The sequence below is a fragment of the Danio aesculapii genome, chromosome 1, assembly GCF_903798145.1.
Source record: "Danio aesculapii chromosome 1, fDanAes4.1, whole genome shotgun sequence".
Lineage (NCBI taxonomy): Eukaryota > Metazoa > Chordata > Actinopteri > Cypriniformes > Danionidae > Danio > Danio aesculapii.
Window position 1 is genome coordinate 43,084,452 of NC_079435.1, and position 6,000 is coordinate 43,090,451.

Sequence of the window (6,000 nt, forward strand, 5' to 3'; positions counted from 1 at the left end):
AGCTTATATAATTTGTTTGAATTAGTTTGCAGTGAACTATTTCTTTCAGTGTAGTCCTTTTTTAACACCATATTATATATGAGCTTCAGGCAGTCATCTTTATGTAATTCATTAAACGGTTCCAAAACAAAAGTTCCAGCATCATCTCAATGTCCAATGCAGGTGTGTGATTCATTACTGAAATTTACTTTCAATCAATCATCTATACTCCAACGGTGCTGGACAATGGGGTTTAGGATCCACGTGCAGTTTATTTATATGATTAGTCAGGCAGGCAATGGTCAAAACAGGGTTAAATAGATGCATAAAGATACTCCAGAATTGTGGTCAATACAGGCGGCAAGGAATCAAAGGCAAAGTTTTAAAACACGGCTAGAGATGAGATGAGATGAGACGAGATAAGACGAGACAAGAGAATGCTTCGTAGTGTTATAAGACTCGGGAAAGTCTGTGTTTGTGTGCTTTATACATGGTCCATGTAATTTCTATAATGGTCCATTTTCTGTATTTAAACCCCATTTAATTCAGCTAGGTTTGTACCGTTCCATCAGGCGGGTGGGATTCAAAAAGTGAACAGCGGTGGGGGGTGTGATGTTGCAGTCGAAAGTGATGACAGAGGTGGAGGGTGTCTCCATGCCAACCCTAGCAAGGTGCCACCCTGGGTGATCGCCCATATTGCCCATGCCTAAATCTGCCACTGAGTTCCATTACGCACAGGGGCGGACTTAACCAAGAAGCAAGGTAAGCAGCCACTTAAAGCCCAGGGAAATAAGGGGGCCCCCGACCAATGCCAAGAATTGCCTAAATAAATCATATAGCTCATTTATAAATGTTCTATCGTATGTTGTAAAATCTGTCTATAACTGTTAAGATTTTAACATTATTACTTTTTAAAAATAAATAGGGATCATTTCTTATGTACTGTACATACAAATATTAAAATCTAAACACAAATATGGCTTATTAACTGTGCATATAGTTAGTTTGTGAACTTGTTTTTTTATTTGTGAATTTATTGTATTTAATTTTTACATTAGGAAGATAAAGGTTACACTTAAAATATTGTATCATGCAGTTTATTTACAAAAAAAAAAAAAACTACAGGAAATATATATATATATATATCTATAGAGAATGAGAATGTTTCGTGTTTCAATGCTTGGGCCCCATACCTGGAATTGCTTAGAGCCCCCAAATCACTATGTCCGGCCCTGATTACGCACATTGACTCCTGTTTCTGCCATTTGTTTTTTGTTGTGCATTTTCTGTTTTGTTGTGAGTTTTCTGTCCTGGTCTATAATCTTTCCAATTTTTTTAATGCATGCACCAGATATGTGACTGGGAGCAGCCAATATCTTTTGCTTATCTTCCATTTGGACTTCCTTCTTGAAGGAGTTTTATTATCCTTTTCATTGTTTCAACAGACTTTTTGAATGACAAATTTGAATGATTTACAATTGAGTATTTTTGATATTTGTTTTCCTTTACAGGTTTTTTATGATTGCTTAAGCACAATTTTGAAATTAATGCTCATTTTGTCAACCCTACACGATTTTCACATCCACACACAACACATCAGTTCTTTTGCGAAATGAAACACTTCCTCTAAAACTTTACAACAATATAACCAAACACAATTTTGACACCGTACGGAACACACAAGCTTAATTGAATATAAATCTGTTTGCTTCATTTACACACTGCTGTAATAAATCTTAAACACTCGTATCATTTCTAATTGACTAATAATGATGTAATCTGGGTTTGATTTGTTTCAGAGGTATTGCTATAGAGTACATGAACATACTTTATTCACCAAACAGTCATAGACTGATATTGCCCTATCCTAACAAACCATACAATAATTTAAATCTTATATATTCAGCTTTCTGGTGATGTATATATTTCAATAGAAACAAAAAAAATCTTCTCCTGTTTACCAATCTTCCTCCTTTTCGTGCTTTCTCTTCCTCTTACTGGGACATTGCCTTCTGTATTTATTGAAGACTAAAATCTACCGCTATACTACTGTAAGCTAATTTATTGAAGACTAATATTTACCGTTATACTACTGTAAACATATTTATTAAAGACTAATATTTACCGCTATACTACTGTAAACATATTTATTAAAGACTAATATTTACCGCTATACTGTAAACAAATTTATTGAAGACTAATGTTTACCGCTATACTACTGTAAACATATTTATTAAAGACTAATATTTACCGCTATACTGTAAACAAATTTATTGAAGACTAATGTTTACCGCTATACTACTGTAAACATATTTATTAAAGACTAATATTTACCGTTATACTACTGTAAACATATTTATTAAAGACTAATATTTACCGCTATACTGTAAACATATTTATTGAAGACTAATATTTACCGCTATACTACTGTAAACATATTTATTAAAGACTAATATTTACCGCTATACTGTAAAAATATTTATTAAAGACTAATATTTACCGCTATACTACTGTAAACATATTTATTAAAGACTAAAATTTACCGCTATACTACTGTAAACATATTTATTAAAGACTAATATTTACCGCTATACTGTAAACATATTTATTGAAGACTAATGTTTACCGCTATACTGTAAACATATTTATTGAAGACAAATATTTACCGCTATACTGTAAACATATTTATTGAAGATTAATGTTTACTGCTATACTGTAAACATATTTATTGAAGACTAATATTTACCGCTATACTACTGTAAACATATTTATTAAAGACTAATATTTACCGCTATACTTTAAATATATTTTTTGAAGACTAATATTTACCGCTATACTACTGTAAACCTATTTAATGAAGACTAATGTTTACCGCTATACTTTAAATATATTTATTGAAGACTAATATTTACCGCTATACTACTGTAAACCTATTTAATGAAGACTAATATTTACCGCTATACTGTAAACCTATTTATTGAAGACTAAAATTTACCGCTATACTACTGTAAACCTACTTATTGAAGATACAGCTATGCTACTGTAAACATATTTATTGAAGACTAGTGAAGTTTATTCCTATTGCTTTTTATTGTGGTTCCAGCTAATTTGTGTGTCTACACAGCCATCAGGTGTGCACACACACTGCTGCAAAACTGTTTAACCCATTGGTTCATGTGGATTCATTTGAAAGCCTTTGCTTTAAAATTGCAAGGAAATTCCATCAAGAAAAAATTCTGTGTCAAATGCAAACAAGTGTGTTTAGAGATTTGCAAATCACCGTGTGTAATGTTTTGCAAATAGTGTGAAGCTATGTGCTTACAGGTGTGCAGATCTAGCCTTGTGTTTTGCTCCTTGAGTATAAGGTTTTGCTAGTTGTGGGAAAGGTATAATTTTAGTGTGTAAGCAATCGTAAAAAACTGTAATATGAAGTATATTTTACCATTGTTTCAAAACATGTATTTATTTGAGTTATAATACAAACCCAGAGTGTTCAGTTATTTGCTTAGTTTGATTTGCTTAGTAGGATGATGAGGTGGTGCAGTGGGTAACTCGCAGCAAGAAGGATGCTGGTTCGAGCCTCAGCTGGGTCAGCTGGCATTTCTGTGTGAAGTTTGCATGTTCTCCCCGTGTTCACGTGGGTTTTCTCCAGATGCTCCGGTTTCCCCCTCAGTCCAAAGACATGTGGTATAGGTGAATTGGGTAGGCTAAATTGTCCATAGTGTATGTATGTGAATGAGTGTGTATGGATGTTTCCCAGTGATGGGTTGTGGCTGGAAAGGCATCCGCTGCATAAAACATATGCTGGATAAGTTGGCGGATCATTCCGCTGTGGCGTCCCCAGATTAATAAAGGCACTAAGCCCAAAAGAAAATGAATGAATGAATGATTTGCTTAGTAACTATAAAATGAAGGCTAAAAAAATTGTGAACACCATTTAAATGTTAAGATTCGATTTTTGCCAGGATTTGTACATTCCTCTTTGTGAACAATAAAAAATATATATAATTTCTGATTAAAATCGATTGTTTATTTATTTATTTGTATTAATTTTGATCAATCGCAATGTCTAAAACATTTCACATCTGAATATTCTAATTCATTAGGCTACGACCACACTCTCTTGTCATAGTTCAGTGAAGACAGCTGTTCTGAGGAGTAAGTGTATATGCGGTTCAAGCATTTGGATTCAGATGTGTGTTGTTACTTAGCAACTGCAGCAGGAAGTGGAAGGGCACCTGGAATCTGATGACTCACTGACAAACAGCAGGTTAGCGCTCTCTGCATCAGTATGTGCTTTAACAGCTCTTGGCCATGAGACAGCAGACCTTTCAGGATGTTTATTTCATCAGCATTCGTTAAGAACAGTTAAAGCGGTGAAAATAGATGTGAGGTGCATCAGATTTGTACTGGCAATGAGTTTTAAATAGACTCTGTATATTCAATGCCCCCTTTTTAATCTCAGATGCGTCAATGTAACCTTTTTAATCCATTGCATATAATTCTTCATGCTATAGTGGCTGAACAATGTTGGACCTGTATTTATTTGTGTCCCTTGATAGTAAGCAATTATTCACTTCACATAAGTGATCAATATTCTGTGTGTGTGTGTGAGATGCTGGCCAACCTGTGTCTGTTTCGCTTACACGGTTAATAGTAACATGCAGCTATTCTCACAGATAGTTACTGCAGGTAATCCATCACTTCAGGCACCCACCCAGACTCTAATGTACGCTCTATGATTCTGAAAGCAGCACATATGGCCTGAACCATTAGGAACTTTGCATAATTTATGGAGTGTATATATTTGCATATTGTGAAAGATCAGTTATCAGGGACTGCACAGATCAGAGCTTATATTGTCACATGCAAGAGCTTCTAGGGCAGGAATAAAGAGGTGGACTTTGTGTTTGACAAAAGCTATTTGTTTATATGACTGGCAAGGCTATTTATATGCATGACTTTATGTACATCATCCACAGACCTTGATTTATCAGGTTTTTCACAGAGATCAAATTAAAGTGCATCTGTTATTAAGGGATGTACACTACTAAGCATCCTGCGTATTTTTCATTTAAAATTTCAGTCAAATTGTTATGGGGATAATACATTTTGCAATGGAAGCTACGGTAGACAATACAGTAATATGAACAATAGGTCTCACTGATAGGTCTTTCTTTTTGTTCTTTCAGTTGCATAGCTTTATATACTTTTCATTCGCCTTGTCCCAAAACCCACTTCAATATCCATTCTCCATTTGTTGGTTTTGATAAACACTTCACTTGATGTCGCTGTCAACTATAATACTGTTTGTTACCTCAAAGCTAGTGATCGTTTGAATGCAGCCAGAAAAACGAGGGTTCCCTTTGGCTGAATTTTCCTGATAGCTGATAGAATCATCACTACCCTTTCTCCATGTTAGTAACAACCTTGTACACATACAGATGAAGTCAGAATTATTAGCCCTCTTGAGTTATTAGCCCCACTTGTTTGTTTTTTTTCCCCCCAAACATAATATTATTAATAACGAATGCCTAATAACTGATTTCTTGTATCTTTGCCATGATGAACGTATATAATATTTTACTAGATATTTTTTTCAAGACACTATTATTCAGCTTAAAGTGACATTTAAAGACTTAACTAGGTTAATTAGGTTAACTATGCAACTGCAAATCAATGTATAACGATGGTTTTTTCCAATCCCAAAAAATATATTGTTTAAGAGGGCTAATAATATTGACCCTAAAATGGTTTTTAAAAAATGTAAAACTGCTTTTATTCTACATAAAATGAAACAAATAAGACTTACTCCAGAAGAATGAATGTTATAGGAAATACTGTGGAAGAAAAAAGTCCTTTCTCTGTAAAACATCTTTTGGGAAATATTTGGAAGAATTTACTGCATGTCAATTCGAGTGTAGCACATGGCAGTGTGAAACGTGCAACAGATGTGTAAAATGTTAATTTATTCATTTTTGTCATATCATTTCAGCTCTTGCTGTGATTTTTCGAGATTGC